Here is a 22,655-nt window from a genome sequence, read left to right as displayed (position 1 = left end):
GGGAGGTTCGTGAAGATGGAGTAGTAGCAACCAGCGAGGGGGAACGAACTGCCCCTGTTTCCTCTGCTTATAAAGAGGGACGGGGCGGATGTTTCGCCCTTCCGAATAAAGAACCACCCATGATCTCTCCCACGATGCGGCATTCAACGCGTGCCGTTAGGGGAGAGCGCGGTGGATATGGAGCGAGATTCGGCGTGGCCCAGCCCGCGTGTGCCCGTGCCCTGTCTTGGGCCTGGCCCAACAGCGCTCGGCATCGTGTTTGGCCCAGGCCCGGGGGCTCCTGTCGGTGTACTAGAATAGGGGTACCCTAGTACCCCAAACTTGTGCACGGGCAGTTGCAGCACCCCGCGGCAAGACTTGCCGGGCGAACGCCAAGACCTTCCCTGGTTCCCTTGGATCCATTCAAGAACAAAGTATTTAAGCTCAGAAGACAAGGCCCCGGCAAGAGGAGTTTGCCGGGAAGGCCAACCAAGGCACTTCAAGGAACTTGCCGCGACGCGCCACGCGCTCCGGCAAGGCAACAAGAACCCGACAAGAGGAGCTTGCCGGGAAGACCAACCAAGGTACCTCGAGACCCGGCGAGCGACAAGCTTCCGGACCCGACAAGATAGCAGCAGCGGCAGGGCGCTTGCCGCGGCAGGTGGCCACTCTGTACCCACGCTCCAGCGCATCCACCAACGTGTCGATCTGGGGGGCCTCTCCAGGCGCGCGTGGCGGGAGGCTGTGCAGCCAGCGGTGCACAGTGGCATGCGAAGCTGACAAGATCGCCATCGTGGCGAGCGGTTACGCCCCTAACGGTCCTTTTCTCCACTATTCGGGCGACTCAGACGGGCATTTAATGCCCTTGTCCCCTGCCGTCAGGGTTAGGTAGGGTGCACTGTAACTGTACCAACCACCTCACTTTTTACATTTGTACCCTTCTCTGCGTTGCCACCTGTCGGTGACCCCTTTAGCGTATAAAAGGAGGCCCATGCGCAACGTAGAGGGGGTTCGGTTCGGTTCGGTTCGGTTCGGTTCGGTTCGGTTCGACTCATTCAGAACCCAGAAAACACTTAGCTCTCGCGGGCAAGAACACAAGATAATACAACCAGACAAGCAGCAGTAGGAGTGTTATCTCTCCGGAGAGCTCCGAAGCTGGGTAAACCGCTCGTGTGCCTCGCCTCGATCTGCTCTTTGTGCGATCTCCGCCCCCCGCCGAACCGAAAGGGGCCCGGTCCGCCGGCCCCATAGGTGTTCGTGGATCAGTTTCCCCCGACATTAGCACTCCGATTGCTCCTCCCGCCACTAGTGCGGAATCTTGTGATATTAATACTTCTTTGTTGAATCTTGTCATGAAAGATCAATTTGCCGGTACTCCTAATGAGGATGCCACGTCTCATATTAACACATTTGTGGAATTATGCGATATGCAAAAGAAAAAAAGATGTGGACAATGATGTTATGAATTTGAAATTATTTCCATTTTCTTTGCGAGATTGCGAAAAAATTTGGTTTTCTTCTTTGCCTTGCAATAGTATTGATTCTTGGAACAAGTGCAAAGATGCTTTTATCACTAAGTATTTTCTTCCCGCAAAAATTATTTCCCTTAGAACCCAGATCATGAATTTCAAGCAACTTGAACATGAGCATGTTGAACAATCTTGGGAAAGGATGAAATTGATGCTAAGGAATTGCCCAACTCATGGGTTAAATGTTTGGATGATCATACAAAAAATTTATGCGGGGTTGAATCTTGTTTCTCGTAATCTTTTAGATTCCGCCACGGGGGGTACTTTTATGGAAATTACTTCGGGTGAAGCTACTGAATTGCTAGACAATATTATGGCAAATTATTTGGAATGGCATACCGAAAGAGCTCCTACCAGTAAAAAAGTCAATTCGGTAGAAGAAATAAATTCTTTTAGTGAAAAAGTTGATGCTCTTATGAAGTTGGTTGCTAATAAAAGTGCTCCTATTGATTTTAATTATGTGCCCTTTTCTACTTTGTTTGAGCAAAATAGTGATGCCATAGATGTGAATTTTGTCCCGCGAAATAATTTCAACAACAACGCTTATAGAGGTAATTTTAATCCTAGGCCTTTTCCTAGTAATTCCTCTAATGATTATGGTAATTCCTATAGTAGTCCCACCTAAAATAATAGTATAAACACCTCTTATCTTGAGAATAATATTAAATAATTTATCAATACGCAAAAAGCTTTCAACACTTCGATAGAAGAAAAGTTGAATAATATTGATGATTTGTCTAGAAGTGTTGATAGAATTTCTTATGATGTAGAAACTCTCAAGATGAAATTTTTTGTTCCTAAAGTTGAAGAATCAATTAAAGCCCTTTATGTTTCTATGGATGAAAGTAAGAAAAGAACCGCTATGCTTAGGGCTAAAAGAGAATTTTTCGAAAAAGCGTTTTCTAGTGATTACTATCATAAAAGTGACGAAGATCTTAAAGTGATTGATGTTTCTTCTATATATTCTTTCTTTAGTAAATTTAAGAATGATCAAAAATGGACTGGAGAACAGTCAACTTTAGTTAGAAGGCGTCCCTATGATTCAGAGGGTGAAAATCTTGTTGAAAAAATTGATAAAACTGGGTTTGAAGAGGTCAAGGCTTTAACTAGTGATGTGCCCACTATTTTGGATTACAAAGACTTTAAATATGATAGTTGCTCTTTGGTTGACTGTATTTGTTTTTTTCAACCCATGATAAATTCACCCCATGCTTATACACAAAATAAAGCTTTTACTAAACATATTGTCGATGCTATGATGAAAGATTTTGAAGAAAAGTTGGAATTAGAAGTTTCAATTCCTAGAAAATTGCATGATGAGTGGGAACCTACTATCAAAGTCAAGATTAGAAATTATGAGTGTTTTTCTTTATGTGACTTGGGTGCTAGTGTTTCTACAATTCCGAAATCTTTATGTGATGTGCTTGGTCTTACCAATATTGAAGAATGCTCTCTAAATTTGAACTTAGCAGGTTCTACAATTAAAAATCCTACGGGAAGAATTAATAATTTTATTGTTCTTGCAAATAGGAATTATGTGCCCATAGATTTTATTGTCCTTGATATTGATTGCAATCTGTCTTGTCCAATTATTCTTTGTAGAACATTTTTGCATACTATTGGTGCCGTGATTGATATGAAAGAAGGCAATATTAAATTTAAATTTCCACTAAGGAAGGGAATGGAACACTTCCCTAGAACAAGAATTAGGCCACCATATGAATCAATCATGAGGGCATCTTACGGATCTATAACCAAAGATGACAAAACTTAGATCCTACGTGTTATGCCTAGCTAGGGGTATAAAACGATAGTGCTTGTTGGGAGGCAACCCAATGAATAAATTATATTTTTGCTTTTTTCCTTTCTGTTCTTTAGTGTTAGAACAATTATGCTACTGTTTTGATTGTGTTTTTTGTGTTTTAGTTAGTGTTTGTGCCAAGCAAGACCTTTGGGAAGACTTGGGTGAAAGTTTATTTGATCTTGCTGAAAAACAGAAACTTTTGTGCTCACGAGATTCATTGTCGTTTTTACATAAGAGTGATTTTAAGTTGATTCTTTTTTAAGAGGATTAATAGACAAATTTCCACATCCACCAATTTATTTTATTATTTTTGGAGTTACATAAGTATTGGAAATTTTCAGATTGCTACAGACTGTTCTGTTTTTGACAGATTCTGTTTTCTTTGTGTTGTGTGCTTGTTTTGATGATTCGATGGTTTTCTTTGATGAGTTTGTGCCGTAGAAAAAGTTGGAATATGGTATATATAGTGCAAAAACAAAATAAGAATAGGTTTTCTACAGTACTTGTAGTAGTGGTTTGGTTTCTTATACTAACAGATCTCACAAAGGTTTTGATTGAGTTTTGTGTGGTTGAAGTTTTCAAGTTTTGGGTTATCTTACGATGGATGAAGGAATAAGGACAAGCAAAAGTCTAAGCTTGGAGATTCCTGAGGCACCCCAAGATAATATTCAACTAATTATCAAGCAACTAAGCTTGGGGATGCCCCCGAGTGGCAACCCCGCGTTCTTCTAACCAACCATCGGTATTTTACTTGAAACTATATTTTTATTCGTCACATGATATGAGTTTTGCTTGGAGAGTCTTGTATGATATGTGTCTTTTCTTGTTTTGATTTGTGTTTTAAGTGTTGAATCCTTGCTGGACACACCCTTCTGAGAGAGCCAAAAATTATGCTATGCTTGCTCCTATGCTTCACTTATTTTTAGAGCCATGGACTTGCTCTAGTTCTTCACTTATATCTTTTTTAGCATGGTGTGCGTTGTTAATTTTCAAGAAATGCTCTCATTCTTCACTTAGATTTATTTGGGAGTTAGTAAACTTTTAAGAAATTTTCTCTTGCTTCACTTAGATATTTTTTAGAGAAAGAAAAAAAATTATGCTCATGTTCTTCACTTATATTTGTTTGAGCCTCTAAAAAGCAACATATGAAAATAGTCCCAAAGTGATAGATATCCAAGGAGGACATAATAAAAACTTTCATGAATATCATTGGACAAAAATAACATGATTCTTAATAATGGTTTTGAGATATGCCGATATGATATATGAGTCATGTTGATGAGTAATTGTGCTTTAGTAAGAATATTGATTGTTCCATGCTATTATATCCATGCTATTATACACATGCTATTGATTGTTCCAACGTATCTATAATTTTTGATTGTTCCATGCTATTATATTACCCGTTTTGGATGTTTATGGGCTTTACTTTACACATTTACATCATTTTTGGGACTAACCTACTAACCGGAGGCCCCGGTCGTATTGCTGTTTTTTTGCCTATTTCAGTGTTTCGAAGAAAAGGAATATCAAACGGAGTCCAAATGGAATGAAACCTTCGGGAGCGTGATTTTGGGAACGAACGTGATCCAGAGGACTTGGAGTGGAAGTCAGGCAACAGCCGAGGCGGCCACAAGGGTGGAGGCCCCCCTACTGAGCGCCCCCTATCTCGTGGGCCCCTCGGGCATCCACCGACCTACTTCTTCCTCCTATATATACCCATGTACCCCAAAAACATCAGAAGCGACCATGAAAAACTATTTCCACTGCCGTAACCTTCTGTATCCGCGAGATCCCATCTTGGAGCCTTCGCCTGCGCTCCGCCGGAGGGGGAATCGATCATGGAGGGCCTCTACATCATCTCCAAGGCCTCTCGGATGAGTTGTGAGTAGTTTACCACAGACCTTTGGGTCCATAGTTATTAGCTAGATGGCTTCTTCTCTCTCTTTGAATCTCAATACCATGTTCTCCTCAATCTTCTTGAAGATCTATTCGATGTAACTCTTTTTGCGATGTGTTTGTCGAGATCCGATGAATTGTGGGTTTATGATCAAGTTTATCTATGAGAAATATTTGAATCTCCTCCGAATTCTTTTATGTGTGATTAAGTTATCTTTGCAAGTCTCTTGGAATTATAAGTTTGGTTTGGCCTACTAGATTGATATTTCTTGCAATGGGAGAAGTACTTAGCTTTGGGTTCAATCTTGCGGTGTCCTTTCCCAGTGACAGCAGGGGCAGTAAGACACGTATTGTATTGTTGCCATCGAGGATAAAAAGATGGGGTTTATATCATATTGCATGAGTTTATCCCTCTACATCATGTCATCTTTCTTAACGCGTTACTCTGTTCTTTATGAACTTAATACTCTAGATGCATGCTGGATAGCGGTCGATGTGTGGAGTAATAGTAGTAGATGCAGGCAGGAGTCAGTATACTTGTCACGTACGTGATGCCTATATACATGATCATGCCTGGATAATCTCATAATTATTCGCTTTTCTATCAATTGCTCGACAGTAATTTGTTCACCCACCGTAATACTTATGCTATCTCGAGAGAAGCCACTAGTGAAACCTATGGCCCCCGGGTCTATCTTTTATCATATAAGCGTTCATTCTACTTTCACTTGCATCTTTAGTTTTCCTATCTATATTATAAAATACCAAAAATATATTTATCTTACCATATTATCTCTAACATATCTCACTTTCGCAAGTGGCCTTGAACGGATTGACATCCCCTTTATTGCGTCGATTGCGAGTTCTTGTTTGTTTGTGTAGGTGCGTGAGACTTTTGAGGAGCCTCCTATTGGATTGATACCTTGGTTCTCAAAAACTGCGGGAAATACTTACGCTACTATTGCTGCATCACCCTTTCCACTTCAATGAAAACCAACGCAAGCTCAAGACGTAGCAAGAAGGATTTCTGTTGCCGATGCCGGGGAGGTCTTTGCTCAAGTCAAGACATACCAAGTACCCATCACAAACTCATCTCTCTCGCACTTAGATTATTTACCATTTGCCTCTCGTTTTCCTCTCCCCCACTTCACCATTGCCATTTTATTCGACCTCTCTTTCCCAATCTCCTCTCTCTTTTGCTTGCCTTTTTGTTTGCTTGTGTGTTGGATTACTTGTCGCTATGGCGCAAGATAATACAAAATTGTGTGACTTTTCCAATACCAATAATAATGATTTCCTTAGTACTCCGATTGCTCCTCTTAATGATGTTGAGTCTTGTGAAATCAATGATGCTTTGCTGAAACTTGTTATGAAAGATCTATTCTCCGGCCTTCCTAGTGAAGATGCCACTACCCATCTAAACAACTTTGTTGATTTGTGGGAGATGCAAAAGAAGAAAGATATGGATAATGATATTGTTAAATTGAAGTTATTTCCGTTTTCACTTAGAGATCATGCTAAAGTTTGGTGTTCGTCTTTGCCTAAGAATAGTATTGATTCGTGGAATAAGTGCAAAGATGCTTTTATCTCTAAATATTTTCCTCCCGCTAAGATCATCTCTCTTAGGAACGATATTATGAATTTTAAACAACTTGATCATGAGCATGTTGCCCAATCTTGGGAAAGCATGAAATTGATGATTCGCAATTGCCCTACTCATGGTTTGAATTTATGGATGATCATACAAAAAATTTATGCCGGCTTGAATTTTGCTCCTAGAAATGTTTTAGATTCGACCACGGGAGGCACGTTTATGGAAATCACCTTAGGAGAAGCTACTAAACTCCTTTATAACATTATGGCTAATTATTCTCAATGGCACACCGAAAGATCTACTAGTAAAAAAGTGCATGCTATAAAAGAAATTAATGTTTTGAGTGGAAAGATGGATGAACTTATGAAATTGTTTGCTACTAAGAGTGCTTCTATTGATCCCAATGATATGCCTTTGTCTACTTTGATTGAGAATAATAATGAATCTATGGATGTGAATTTTTTTTGTAGGAATAATTTTGGTAACAATGCTTATAGAGGAAACTTTAATCCTAGACCGTTCCCTAGTAATTCCTCTAATAATTATGGAAATTCCTACAATAATTCTTATGGTAATTTTAATAAGATGCCCTCTGATTTTGAGAATAGTGTGAAAGAATTTATGATCTCTCAAAAGAATTTTAATGCCATGCTTGAAGAAAAATTGCTTAAAGTTGATGATTTGGCTAGGAACGTTGATAGACTCTCCCTTGATGTTGATTCTTTGAAACTTAGATCTACTTCTCAGCATGATATCAATGAGTCTCTCAAAGCTATGAGAATTTCCATCGATGAGTGCAAGGAAAGAACCGCTAGATTGTGTGCTAAGAAAGATTGCTTTGTAAAAGCGTGTTCTTCTAGTTTCCATGAAAATAATGATGAAGACCTTAAAGTTATTGATGTGTCCCCTATTAGATCTTTGTTTTAGAATATGAATCTTAGTAATGATGGGACAGGAGATGAGTCAACTTTAGTTAAAAGGCGTCTCAATGATTCGGATTTTTAGATCTTGATGCTAAATTTTGTAAAAGTGGGATTGGAGAGGTCAAGACTTTAAATAGCATTGAACCCACTATCTTGGATTTAAAGGAATTTAATTATGATAATTATTCTTTAGAATATTGTATTTCCTTGTTGCAATCCGTTGTGAATTCTCCTCATGCTTATAGTCAAAATAAAGTTTTTACCAGACATATTGTCGATGCCTTGATGCAATCTTATGATGAAAAACCTAATTTGGAAGTTTCTATACCTAGAAAACTTAACGATGAGTGGGAACCTACTATAAAGATTAAAATTAAAGATCATGAGTGTTATGCTTTGTGTGATTTGGGTGCTAGTGTTTCCATGATTCCGAAAACTTTATGTGATATTCTAGGTTTCCGTGATCTTGATGATTGCTCTTTAAATTTGCACCTTGCCGATTCCACCATTAAAAAGCCAATGGGAAGGATCAATGATGTTCTCATTGTTGCAAATAGGAATTTCATGCCCGTAGATTTTAACGTTCTTGATATAGATTGCAATCTTTCTTTTCCTATTATTCTTGGTAGACCTTTCCTTAGAACGAGGTGCGATTATTGATATGAAGGAAGGGAATAATAGATTCCAATTTCCATTAAGGAAAGGCATGGAGAACTTTCCAAGAAAGAAAGTCAAATTACCTTATGAATCTATCATGCGAGCTACTTATGAATTGAGTGCCAAAGATGGCACTACTTAGATCTATCCTTGCTTTTATGCCTAGCTAGGGGCGTTAAACGATAGCGCTAGTTGGGAGGCAACCCAATTTTATTTGTGTTTTTTTGTTTTTGCTTCTGTTTAGTAATAATTTTTGCATCTACCTTCTGTTTGGATGTGTTTTTATGTTCTAATTAGTCTTGGTGCCAAGTAGAACCTATAGGATAACCTATGGTGATAGTTAATTCGATTCTGCTGAAAAACAGAAACTTTGCACGCACGAAAATATTTTTTGTAATTCACAGAAACGTGATTTTGCGTTGATTATTTTTTCTGTAGATCATTAGACACATTTCCCAGGACTTCCTATTTTTGTAGGATTTTTAGAGTTCCAGAAGTATTCGAGAGTTACAGATTGCTACAGACTGTTCTGTTTTTGACATATTATGTCTTTCGTGTGTTGTTTGCTTATTTTGATGCATCTATGGCTAGTATGTAAGGGTATGAACCATAGAGAACTTGGAATACAGTAGGTTTAAAAACAATATAAATAAAGAATGAGTTCATACATTACCTTATGTGGTGGTTTTGCTTTCTTTCACTAACGGAGCTTATCAGATTTCCTGTTGAGTTTTGTGTTGTGAAGTTTTCAAGTTTTGGGTAAAGATTTGATGGACTATGGAATAAGGAGTGGAAAAAGCCTAAGCTTGGGGATGCCCATGGCACCCCAAGATATTCAAGAATAGCCAAAAGCCTAAGCTCGGGGATGTCCCGGGAAGGCATCCCTCTTTCGTCTTCGTTTATCGGTAACTGTACTTGGAGCTATATTTTTATTCGCCACATGATATGTGTTTTGCTTGGAGCATCTTGTAAGATATTAGTCTTTGGTTTTTAGTTTACCACAATAATCCTTGCTGTACACACATTTTGGGAGAAACCCACTTGATTGAAATTTATTAGAATACTCTATGTGCTTCACTTATATCTTTTGAGCTAGATAGATTTTGCTCTAGCGCTTCACTTATATCTTTTAGAGCACGGCGGTGGCTTAATTTTGTAGAAATTGTTAGTCTCTCACGCTTCACTTATATCATTTTGAGAGTCTCTTAGAATAGAATGGTATTTTCTATGGTTATAAAATTGGTCCTAGAATGATGGGCATCCAAGTTGGGTATAATAAAAACTATCATAGGAAGTGAATTGGATGCTATGATCAATTTGATACTTGATAATTGTTTTGAGATATGGAGGTAGTTTTATTAGAGTCATGCTAGTTGGGTGATTATGAATTTAAAGAATGTTTGTGTTGAAGTTAGCAAGTCCCGTAGCATGCACATATGGTGAAAGTTGTGTAACAAATTTGAAACATGAGGTGTTCTTAGATTGTGCATCCTTATGAGTGGCGGTTGGGGACGAGCGATGGTCTTTTCCAACCAATCTATCCCCCTAGGAGCATGCACATAGTGCTTGGTATTTGATGACTTGTAGATTTTTGCAATAAGTATATGAGTTCTTTTCTGGCTAATGTTGAGTCCATGGATTGTACGCACTCTCACCCTTCCATCATTGCTAGCCTCTTCGGTACCGTGCATTGCCCTTTCTCACCTTGAGAGTTGGTGGAAACTTCGCCGGTGCATCCAAACCCCATGATATGATACGCTTTATCACACATAAACCTCCTTATATCTTCCTCAAAACAGCAACCATACATACCTATTATGGCATTTCCATAGCCATTCCAAGATATATTGCCATGCAACTTTCCACCATTCCGTGTATCATCATGACATGCATCATCATTGTCATATTGCCTTGCATGATCATGTAGTTGACATCGTATTTTTTGCAAAGCCACCATGCATAATTTTTCATACATGTCACTCTTGATTCATTGCCCATCCCGGTACATCGCCAGAGGCATTCATATAGAGTCATATCTTGTTCTAGTTTTAGGTTGTAATTCATGAGTGGTAAATAAATAAAAGTATGATGATCATCATTATTAGAGCATTGTCCCCAAAGAAAAAAAAGAAAGACCAAGAAAGGCCAAAAAAAGGAAAAAAGAAAGAAATGCCAAAAGAAAAAAAAGGCACAAAGAAAAAAAAGAAAAAAAGAAGAAAAAAAGGGAAAATAAAAATAAAAAGGGGGCAATGTTACTATCCTTTTCCACACTTGTGCTTCAAAGTAGCACAATGTTCTTCATGTAGCGAGTCTCATATGTTATCACTTTCATAGACTAGTGGGAATTTTTCATTATAGAACTTGTCTTGTATATTCCTACGATGGGCTTCCTCAAAATGCCCTAGGTCTTTGTGAGCAAGCAAGTACCAACTTAGTTTCTCTTGTTGAGATTTCATATATTTATAGCTCTAGTGTATTCGTTGCATGGCAATCCCTACTCCTCATGTTGATATCAATTGATGGGCATATCCATAGCCCGTTGATTATCCTCGTCAATGTGAGACTTTCTCCTTTTTTGTCTTCTACACACAATCCCCATCATCATATTCTATTCCACCCATAGTGCTATATACATGGCTCACGCTCATGTATTGCGTGAAAGTTGAAATAGTTTGAGATTATTTAAGTACGAAACAATTGCTTGGCTTGTCGTAGGGGGTGTATAAGATGGGCGCATTTTTATGTGACGAAAATGAGATTTTTTTGCCTATTTCAGTGTTTCGAAGAAAAGGAATATCAAACAGAGTCCAAACGGAATGAAACCTTCGGGAGCGTGATTTTTGGAACGAACGTGATCCAGTGGACTTGGAGTGGAAGTCAAGCAACAGCTGAGGTGGCCACGAGGGTGGAGGGCGCGCCCCCCCTACTGAGCGCGCCCCCTATCTCGTGGGCCCCTCAGGCGTCCACTGACCTACTTCTTCCTCCTATATATACCCATGTACTCCGAAAACATCATAAGCGACCACGAAAAACTATTTCCACCACCATAACCTTCTGTATCCGATATCCCATCTTGGAGCCTTCGCCGACGCTCCGCCGGAGGGGAATCGATCATGGAGGGCCTCTAAATCATCTCCAAGGCCTCTCTGATGAGTTGTGAGTAGTTTACCACAGACCTTCGGGTCCATAGTTATTAGCTAGATGGCTTCTTCTCTCTCTTTGAATCTCAATACCATGTTCTCCTCGATCTTCTTGGAGATCTATTCGATGTAACTCCTTTTGCGGTATGTTTGTCGGGATCCGATGAATAGTGGGTTTATGATCAAGTTTATCTATGAGAAATATTTGAATAGCCTCTGAATTATTTTATGTGTGATTAAGTTATCTTTGCAAGTCTCTTCGACTTATAAGTTTGGTTTGGCCTACTAGATTGATCTTTCTGACAATGGGAGAAGTGCTTAGCTTTGGGTTCAATCTTGCGATGTCCTTTCCCAGTGACAGTAGGGGCAGCAAGGCACATATTGTATTGTTTCCTTCGAGGATAAAAAGATGAGGTTTATATCATATTGCATGAGTTTATCCCTTTACATCATGTCATCTTTCTTAATGTGTTACTCTGTTCTTTATGAACTTAATACTCTAGATGCATGCTGGATAGCGGTCGATGTGTGGAGTAATAGTAGTAGATGTAGGCAGGAGTCGGTCTACTTGTCACGGACGTTATGCCTATATACATGATCATGCCTAGATAATCTCATAATTATTCGCTTTTCTATCAATTGCTCGATAGTTATTTGTTCACCCACCGTAGTACTTACGCTATCTTGAGAGAAGCCACTTGTGAAACCTATGGCCCCTGGGTCTATCTCTTATCATATAAGCTTTCGATCTACTTTTATTTGCATCTTTACTTTTCCTATCTATATTATAAAATACCAAAAATATATTTATGTTATCATATTATCTCTATGAGATCTCACTTTTGCAAGTGGCCTTGAAGGGATTGACAACCCCTTTATTGCGTTGGTTGCGAGTTCTTGTTTGTTTGTGTAGCTGCATGGGACTTTTGAATAGCCTCCTACTGGATTGATACCTTGGTTCTCAAAAACTGAGGGAAATACTTACGCTACCATTGCTGCATCACCCTTTCCTCTTCAAGGAAAACCAACACAAGCTCAAGACGTAGCAAGGGGCTGCTCCAGGGGAGCAGCAACCCCGAACCCCCTCTTTGCTCTATAAATACCACAATATTCCAGAAACCCTAGGGGAGGCGAGGAAATATTGATCCAGCCGCCGGAGAGTCTAGAACCACCAGATCAAATCTAGACACCGTCGTGGAGGGATTCAACATTTCCATTGATACCTCTCATATGATGCATGAGTAGTTCTTTGTAGACATACGGGTTCGTAGTTAGTAGCTAGATGGCTTCTTCTCTCTCTCTCTCTCTTGATTATCAATACAATGGTCTCTTGGAGGCCCAATAACGTCTACAAGAAGAAGGTTGTGTGGTAGACATCAAGCTCTTTTCTGGCGCCGTTGCCAGGGAGTCTAGGTAAGCGGCACTCACACCCCGTCAACTAAGCTCTTTTCTGGCGCCGTTGCCGGGGAGGTGAGTGCTTGAAGGTATATCTTTAGATCTTGCAATCAAATCTTTTTGTTTCTTGTTTTATCACTAGTTTAGTTTATAAAATAGAATTACAAAAAAATAGAGTTAAGTTTGTCTCATACGCTTCGTCTTTTTAATATCTTTCATGAGTATGATGGAAAGGAAAATTGTGCTCAAGTTCTAGAAGAAGAATGCATTAAAATGTTTGCCACTAAATCTTTGAATGATGAGCATGATTGCAATGTTGTTAGTATGAATTCCTTGAATATCCGTGATGCTAATGATATGCAAAGCCACAAGCTTGGGGAAGCTATGTTTGATGAATATGATATTTTTTGTCCCCCAAGTTTTGATGAGAATATTTATTGTGATGAAAGCATGCCTCCTATTTATGATGATTATATTGACGAAAGTGGGTTTGGAAGAGTGTCAACTTTAGGAAGTAGTGATCCCACTATTTTGGAGGATTTTGAATCTTATTGTGATGAACATGAAAGTGGATTTGGAAGAGTGTCAACTTTATTTAGTGATGATTCCACTATTTTGGAAGAGGTCCCAATTGATTATGAGAACAAAGTTTCTATCTATGATGATTATTGTGATGACTTGTATGCTATTAGGAATAATTATAACCATGAAACTTGTCATCACGACTTTAGTTTTAAATTGGATTATGCCTCACATGATAATTATTTTGTTGAGTTTGCTCCCACTACTATTCATGAGAAGAAATTTGCTTATGTGGAGAGTAGTAAATTTTCTATGCTTGTACATCATGAAAACAATGCTTTAGGAGCTGGTTATATTGTTGAATTCATTCATGATGCTACTGAAAATTATTATGAGGGAGGAACATATTCTTGTAGGAATTGCAACAATATCAAGCTTCCTCTCTATGTGCTTAAAATCTTGAAGTTATGCTTGTTTTACCTTCCTATGCTAATTGATTATTCTTCCCAAAGGTTGTTTGATTACAAAATCCCTATGCATAGGAAGTGGGTTAGGCTTAAATGTGCTAGTCGTATGCTTCATGATTCTCCCGTTATGTTTCAATTCTTATCTTTTATGTGAGCATCATTGTCATCATCATGCCTAGCTAGAAAGGCATTAAAGAAAAGCGCTTGTTGGGAGACAACCCAATATTTACCCTTACTGTTTTTGTGTGTCCACATGATTATGCTACTTTAGTAATCATGTTTTATAGGTCTTGTTTCAATAAAGTGCCAAGTAAGACCTTTAGGATAGCTTACGCTGATAGTTGTGTTGATCCTGCTGAAAATCAGAAACTTTTGCACCCAGTAAATTAGTTTTCTTAATTCACAGAAATGCTATTATGATCTGATTCTTTTTGCTGTGTATTTCTACACACATTTCTCAGGACTTCTTAATTTGGTAGACGTTTTGGAGGTCCAGAAGTATACGTTCGATACATATTACTACAGACTGTTCTGTTTTTGATAGATTCTGTTTTCTATGTGTTGTTTGCTTATTTTGATGAATCAATGAGTAGTATCGGAGGGTATGAACCATATATAAGTGGAATACAGTATATATTACACCAATATTAATTTATAATGAGTTCATTATAGTACCTAAGTGGTGGTTTTATTTTCTTATACTAACGGAGCTTACGAGTTTTCTGTTGAGTTTTGTGTTGTGAAGTTTTCAAGTTTTGGGTAAAGATTCGATGGACTATGGAACAAGGAGTGGCAAGATCCTAAGTTTGAGGATGAAAAAGGAACCCCAAGGTAATATTCAAGGACAACCAAGAGCCTAAGCTTGGGAATGCCCCGGATGGCATCCCCTCCTTCGTCTTCGTTCATCGGTAACTTTACTTGGAGCTATATTTTTATTCACCACATGATTTGTGTTTTGCTTGGAGCATCATTATCTTTTGTTATTATTTTATTGATGTTATTTATAATAATGTTTTTCATGTTTAGTTCAATAAAAATGTCAAGGATAGCCTTTGCCATGCTTATTTTGCTAGTATACATGTTGCTGTTTGAAAACAGAAAGTTTACCGCTGTTGCAAACAATCCCTAGAAAAGTCAGAGAATGATATAATGTTGAAAACTTTTGCATAATGAGCTATGATAAATCCTCTACAGTGGGAATTTTATTTCATAATTGTATAAGTTAGGGAAGTATTGATACTCTTGCATTCTTTACAGACTGTACTGTTTTGGCAGATTGCTGTTATGTTTGCATTGTTTGCATATGTTTGCTTGTTCAATGATTCTATTTGAGGATAGGAGTATTAAGTATGCATAGGTATTTAGTATGCAATGTTGAATAATAAATTTCAGTGATTTGTTATAGTAGAAAATGATAAGGTTTTGCATTGGTTTATACTAACCTATCTCACGAGTTCTTGTTGAGTTTGGTGTGGAAGAAGCTTTTGATAAAAAGAGAAACCATGATAGGAGAGGAATTAATAAGACATAGAAGTTCAAGATTGGGGATACCCAAGGCACCCTAAGATAATATTTCAAGAAGTCTCAAGCATCTAAGCTTGGGGATGCCCCGGTAGGCATCCCACCTTTCTTCTCCAACAACTATCGGTTAGTATCGGTTGAGCCTAAGTTTTTGCTTCTTCACTTGAGTTGTGCTATCCTTGAAATGTCATTTTATTTTGTTTTGCTTGCTATTTGAATACAATACCAAGATCTGAAATTCCTTAATGTTAGAGAGTCTTCACATAGTTGCACAATTATTCGACTACTCATTGATCTTCACTTATTCTTTCGGAGTAGTTTGTCATTTGCTCTAGTGCATCACTTATATCTTTTAGAGCACGGCAGTGGTTATATTTTGTAGAAATTTCTAGTCTCTCATGATTCACTTATATTATTTTGAGAGTCTTTTGTAACAGCATGGTATTTGCTGTGGTTGTAAAATTGGTCCTAGAATGGTAGGCATCCAAGTTGGGTATAATAAAAACTATCATATGAAGTGAATTGGATGATGTGATCAATTTGATACTTGATAATTGTTTTGAGATAGGGAGGTAGTGATATTAAAGTCATGCTAGTCGGGTGATTATGAATTTAAAGAATGCTTGTGTTGAAGTTAGCAAGTCCCGTAGCATGCACGTATGGTTAAAGTTATGTAACAAATTTGAAACATGAAGTGTACCTGGCTTGTGCATCCTTATGAGTGGCGGTCGGGGACGAGCGATGGTCTTTTCCTACCAATCTATCCCCCGAGGAGCATGCGCGTAGATCTTGATTTTTGATGACTTCTAAATTTTTGCGATAACTATATGAGTTCTTTTGACTAATGTTGAGTCCATGGATTATACACACTTTTACCTTTCCACCATTGCTAGCCTCTTCGGTACCGTGCATTGCCCTTTCTCACCTTGAGAGTTGGTGCAAACTTCGCCGGTGCATCCAAACCCCGTGATACGATACGCTCTGTCACACACAAACCTCCTATTATCTTCCTCAAAATAGCCACCATACCTACCTATTATGGCATTTCCATAGCCATTCCGAGATATATTGCCATGCAACTTTCCACCGTTCCGTTCATCGTCATCATGACATACTTTACTTTTGTCATATTGCCATTGCATGATCATGTAGTTGACATCGTATTTGTGGCAAAGACACCATGCATAATTTTTCATACATGTCACTCTTGATTCATTGCACCATCCCAGTACACCGCCAGATGCATTCATATAGAGTCATATCTTGTTCTAGTTTCGAGTTGTAATTCATATGTTGTAATCAATGAAAGTGTCATTATTAGAGCATTGCCCAAATAGAAAAAAAAAGAAAAAAAGAAAAAAAGGGAAAGTACAAAAGAGAAAAAAAATGGCCAAAGAAAAAAAGAAAAAAAGAAAATAAATAAAAGGGGCAATGTTACTATCTCTTTTTCCACACTTTTGGTTCAAAGTAGCACCATGTTTTTTCATATAGTGAGTCTCATAAGTTGTCTTTTTCATACTAGTGGGAATTTTCCATTATAGAACTTGGCTTGTACATTCCTACAATGGGCTTCCTCAAATGCCCTAGGTCTTCATGAGCAAGCAAGTTGGATGCACACCCACTAGTTTTCTTGTGTTGAGCATTCATTTATAGCTCTAGTGCATCCGTTGCATGGCAATCCCTACTCCTCATGTTGACATCAATTGATGGGCATCTCCATAGCCCATTCATTATCCTCGTCAATGTGAGACTTTCTCCTTTTTTGTCTTCTCCAAACAATCCCCATCATCATATTCTATTCCACCCATAACGCTATATCCATGGCTCACGCTCATGTATTGCGTGAAGGTTGAAAAAGTTTGAGATTATTTAAGTATGAAACAATTGCTTGGCTTGTCATCGGGGGTATAGAAGTTGGGAACATCTTTGTGTGACAAAAATGAAGCATGGCCTAACTATATGATTTTGTAGGGATGAACTTTCTTTTGCCATGTTATTTTGAGATGACATGATTACTTTGATTAGTATGCTTGTAGTGTTACTATTTCTTTTATCAATATGAACTTTTATTTTGAATCATTTTGGGTCTGAACATTCATGCCACAATAAAGAAAATTACGTTGAGAATTATGCTAGGTAGCATTCCACATCAAAAATTCTGTTTTTATCATTTACCTACTCAAGAACGAGCAGGAATTAAGCTTGGGGATGCTTGATATGTCTCCAAGGTATCTATAATTTTTGATTGTTCCATGCTATTATATTACCACTTTTGAATGATTACTGGCTTTATTATACACTTTTATATTACTTTTGGGACTAACCTATTAACTGGAGGCCAAACCCATATTGTTGTTTTATTGCCTGTTTCAGTATTTCGAAGAAAAGGAATATCAAACGGAGTCCAAATGGAATGAAACCTTCGGGAGCGTGATTTTTAGGAAGAATATGATCCGGGAGACTTGGAGTTCACGTCATAAGAGCATCGAGGAAGCCACGAGATAGGGGGGCGCGCCCACCCCCCTGGGCACGCCCTACCCTCTTGTGGGCCCCTCGAGGCTCCCCCGACCGACTTCTTTACCCTATATAAGCCTACGTACCCTAAAAACATCGACACAGAAGATAGATCGGGAGTTCCGCCACCGCATGCCTCTCTAGCCACCAAAAACCTCTCGGGAGCCCGTTTCGGCACCCTGTCGGAGGGGGAACCCATCACCGATGGCCATCTTCATCATCCCGACGCTCTGCATGACGAGCAGGGAGTAGTTCACCCTCGGGGCTGAGGGTATGTACCAGTAGCTATGTGTTTGATCTCTCTCTCTCTCGTGTTCTCTCTATGGCACGATCTTGATGTATCGCGAGCTTTGCTATTATAGTTGGATCTTATGATGTTTCTCCCCCTCTACTCTCTTGTGATGAATTGAGTTTTCCCTCTCGATGTTGTCTTACCGGATTGAGTCTTTAATGATTTGAGAACACTTGATGTATGTCTTGCCGTGTTTATGTGTGGTGACAATGGGATATCATGTGCCACTTGATGTATGTTTTGGTGATCAACTTGCGGGTTCTGCCCATGAACCTATGCATAGGGGTTGGCACACGTTTTCGTCTTGACTCTCTGGTAGAAACTTTTGGGAACTCTTTGAAGTACTTTGTGTTGGTTGAATAGATGAATCTGAGATTGTGTGATGCATATCGTATAATCATGCCCACGGATACTTGAGGTGACAATGGAATATCTAGGTGACATTAGGGTTTTGGTTGATTTGTGTCTTAAGGTGTTATTCTAGTACGAACTCTTGAATAGATTGATCCGAAAGTATAACTTTGTGGTGGTTTTATACCCTACCATAATCTCTTCGTTTGTTCTCCGCTATTAGTGGCTTTGGAGTGACTCTTTGTTGCATGTTGAGGGATTGTTATATGATCTATCTATGTTATTATTGTTGAGAGAACTTGCACTAGTGAAAGTATGAACCCTATGCCTTGTTTCCTAGCATTGCAATACCGTTTACGCTCACTTTTATTATTAGTTACCTTGATGTTTTTATATTTTCAGATTACAAAAACCTACATCTACTATCCATATTACACTTGTATCAACATCTCTTCGCCGAACTAGTGCACCTATACAATCTACCATTGTATTGGGTGTGTTGTGGACACAAGAGAATCTTTGTTATTTGGTTGCAAGGTTTTTTGAGAGAGACCATCTTAATCCTACGCCTCCCATGGATTGATAAACCTTAGGTCATCCACTTGAGGGAAATTTGCTACTGTCCTACAAACCTGTGCAGTTGCAGGCCCAACAACGTTTACAAGAAGAAGGTTGTGTAGTAGACATCAAGTATTCATTTTTTGTGCGTAATAAGGAGGCACTTCCTTGCGTGCGAAGATATAGCTGGTGGGTCCGAGCTGTCAGCGGCGGTAACGTTTTATTCGCGAAATACAGAGGCCCTTTCGGTGAGTCCCCGATGTCAGGTGGAGGAATCATTATTTTGCGCGTAATAAGGAGGCATTTCCTTGCATGCAGCCGTGGACCCAGTTGTCGGCCTCTCCACGTACAGTCCACTTTAGATGCATGTCGGTTGTTGACCATGTTGACCAGGCCGCGCCGAGAGCACCAGGGCGGTGGACGACGGCGAGGCCTAGGAAGGGAACGACACGGAGGCAGGGTGGACTCGGCAGTTGTTTACCAAGCGGAGGGGAGTACGACTGTACGAGGGTTTACTGGTTCGTCTGCCGTCGTCGGAGAATAACAGCAGGTGTGGGTGAGTAGAGCGATCGCTAGGCGAGCGATGGGAGTACGGTGGGGCGGTGAGGCATGCGCGGCCGTCCGTCCGGTGGGTCCCAGCAGCCAGGGGAAAATGTTTTTTTTGCGAAATAGGGTGGCCCGTTCGGTGGGTCCCAACAGTCAGGGGGGAAAGGTTTTTTTTGCAAAATACTGGTGGCCCGTCCGGTGGGTCCCTGCTGTCAGGTGGAGGAATAAATATTTTGCGCGTAATAAGGAGGCACTTCCTTGCGGCTGCCGTGGACCCAGCTGTCAGCCTCTCCACGTAATATACTCTTCTGATGGAAGTCGGTCGTTGACCACATTGACCACGCCGCGCCGAGAGCACCATGGCGGTGGACGACGGCGAGGCCTAGGAAGGGGACAACGCAGAGCCGGGGAAGACGTAGCAGTGGATGCCCACGCGGAGAGGAGTACGAGGGTTCACTGGTTCGGCTGTGGTGTGAGGCTGCCGTCGTCGCAGAATAACAGGGGGAGTGGGTTAGTGGAGGGATGGCCTGGCCAGCGGTGGGAGTAGTACGGGGATGGTGAGGCCTCCGCGGCAGCACAGCCGGCCATGGGAGGCAGGAGCATGCGGTACGACCGGCTGCTTTAGGCGGCTTGGGCAAGAAGACCAGAGGTTGAAGAAGCACTACGACCATTGGATGGACATTGTTGACCACACCATGCCGAGAGCACCAGGGCGGTGGACGACGGTGAGGCCTACGAAGGGAACGACACGGAGCCGGGGAAGACACGGCAGTGGCTACCCACACGATGGAGAGTACGAGTGTTGACTGGTTTGGCTGCCATCGCCGGAAAATAACAGGAGGTGTGGGTGAGTAGAGGGATAGACAGGCCAGGGATGCGAGTATGATAGGGCCGTGAGGCCTGCCCGGCAGCACTACCGGCCACGGGAGGTGGGAGCAGGCGGTTCCGATAGCACTGGTTTGGGCGGCTGGGCAGGAAGATCAGAGACTGAAGAAGCACGATTGCCGTTAGATTGACATCTAACTGTCTGACGCTGGTAAAGTCGATTGTTGACTAAGTTTCTTTTTTGAAAAACCTTGTGTACGCATGAACTTAGTAGGCCCACAAGTCAGCCTCCAAATCTATGGCAGACAACATAAAGCCCATTTGTTATTTTTTATAATTTGCAGTCCATTTGCTAATTCTTAAGTAATTTATTACATCCCATTTTCTGCCCAGGACCACAGTCAAAAAGTTCAACCTTATTTTGCATCTTTCGGTGGAGTCCGAACTATTGTAATCCCAAAATGATAAACATTTTTTAAGAACTTATTGATTTGCCAAAAAAGTCGTTTTGTTTTTGTAAGCAAATAAGACGTGGGACAATTGAGTTGGTTTAAGGGAAAACCAGTGGTAAAAAATCAGCGCTGGGTGGGAAAAAACAACAAAAATAAGGATGTAAATATGAAAAGGGAATTTTATGTGTTTTCAATATAATGATACGTGTATATGAACTAGTAAAACTATAGGTAGAGATTAGAAAACGGATGTAGGACATGCGTTTCAAGAGGAAAATAGAACTAGGCTATGTGTTTGATTCAATAAAAAAACTACCTGCGGATGTTGTAAGACAAAATATAACTAATGCTGGCGGGCCAGAGGCCAGTAGATACCTGCTGGATATTTGTGCCCCGTTGTCGTCATGGGGTGGGCCTGTTAAAAACAAAACCAACCCTGGGCAGTCTACAGCCCAGTTGAAACTTGCTCGACCTGAAAAAACAATATACATGCTCAATAAACGAGAGAATTCTGCAAGTACAGACTGATAACTGGGATGCAACATGGATATTGTTTTTTTATCGTGATAATAAGTGCTTGCACTTGTTTCGAAAAAATTGGAGAACTGGGAATTCAAACGGCAGGTGCTTATGCTACCCATCAAATAAAAATCAGGTGCCCGGAAATTTGTTTCGAAACAAATGATTCAGCTTTATATCGGCGTTGACCCTCGGCATGATGGTTGGAAGCAAATGCAAGTTCATACCAAAAGATCGTTAACAACAATACCAACTTGCGGACGACAAGGTAGTACAACTACCAATACCAAACTAAGTTATAATCTTTTTACTCGTGGCCCTAGTGTTCGTCTGGTAGAAAATCTTGCAGAGGACCAGCTCCCACTCCTTCTCTTGCTCCAGGTCCCCAAGGTGGTACTAGTGCATCACCTAGTTGGTCCTCTGCTAGTCGAAGTTCTTGTTGGTGTGCAGCACCAGAACCTTTTTTGCTGCCCGTCTGCCGGTCGTTGACCATCACCGGCAAGGTATTGCCGGTCCCATGCCACATCGCGTGCATGGCGCACTCCAACTGTATCTTGCGACGCATCCACGTGCCCCTTTTGAACGCCCTGGAATTGCGCTGGAAAAATGCTTCCTTAAGCCACTCAGTGTGATACCTAAAGTATTGTGGAATACAGGTTTTAGTGTACGTAGTTAGCATTTTCATAACATCTTTGGCATGTTGCAGTCACTTGTTTCACTTTTTATTAACTGTCAATTTGTAATTGCTTCACCAGGTCTGCATCTAAAAAGAAAAACTGAGCTATAAACAAAGGAATATGTTTGTGCAAGTAGACGGCCGATAGGTGTCTTACCTGGAAGTTTCTCAGGTTGGGTGTAGCATATGCCGTGCTCGCTGTCGATGGTTGGTATGAACAACTCGGTGAGAGACTGAAATCTCGTGCTGTCAGCACTAACTTTGGCCTCAAGGTGCTCGATCAGCTCCTAATCCGTGGGATCGAACTTGACGCCAGCCGGCAGCACCAGACAATCCTTCTTCGACTTGCATCGGTAATTCCAGTTATATGGTACTCAATGGATGATCAATCAACTGTTTTAAGTGAATGATGAAAGATTTTGACAGATAAGTGGTACTCCAAATCTGAAATCCAGAATACCAAAACACATCGCAGGGATTCTTGTGTCACCT

Source organism: Triticum dicoccoides, chromosome 7B (genome assembly GCF_002162155.2).
Source record: "Triticum dicoccoides isolate Atlit2015 ecotype Zavitan chromosome 7B, WEW_v2.0, whole genome shotgun sequence".
In the NCBI taxonomy this organism is placed as follows: domain Eukaryota; kingdom Viridiplantae; phylum Streptophyta; class Magnoliopsida; order Poales; family Poaceae; genus Triticum; species Triticum dicoccoides.
Note: the sequence above shows the minus strand (reverse complement) of the source record.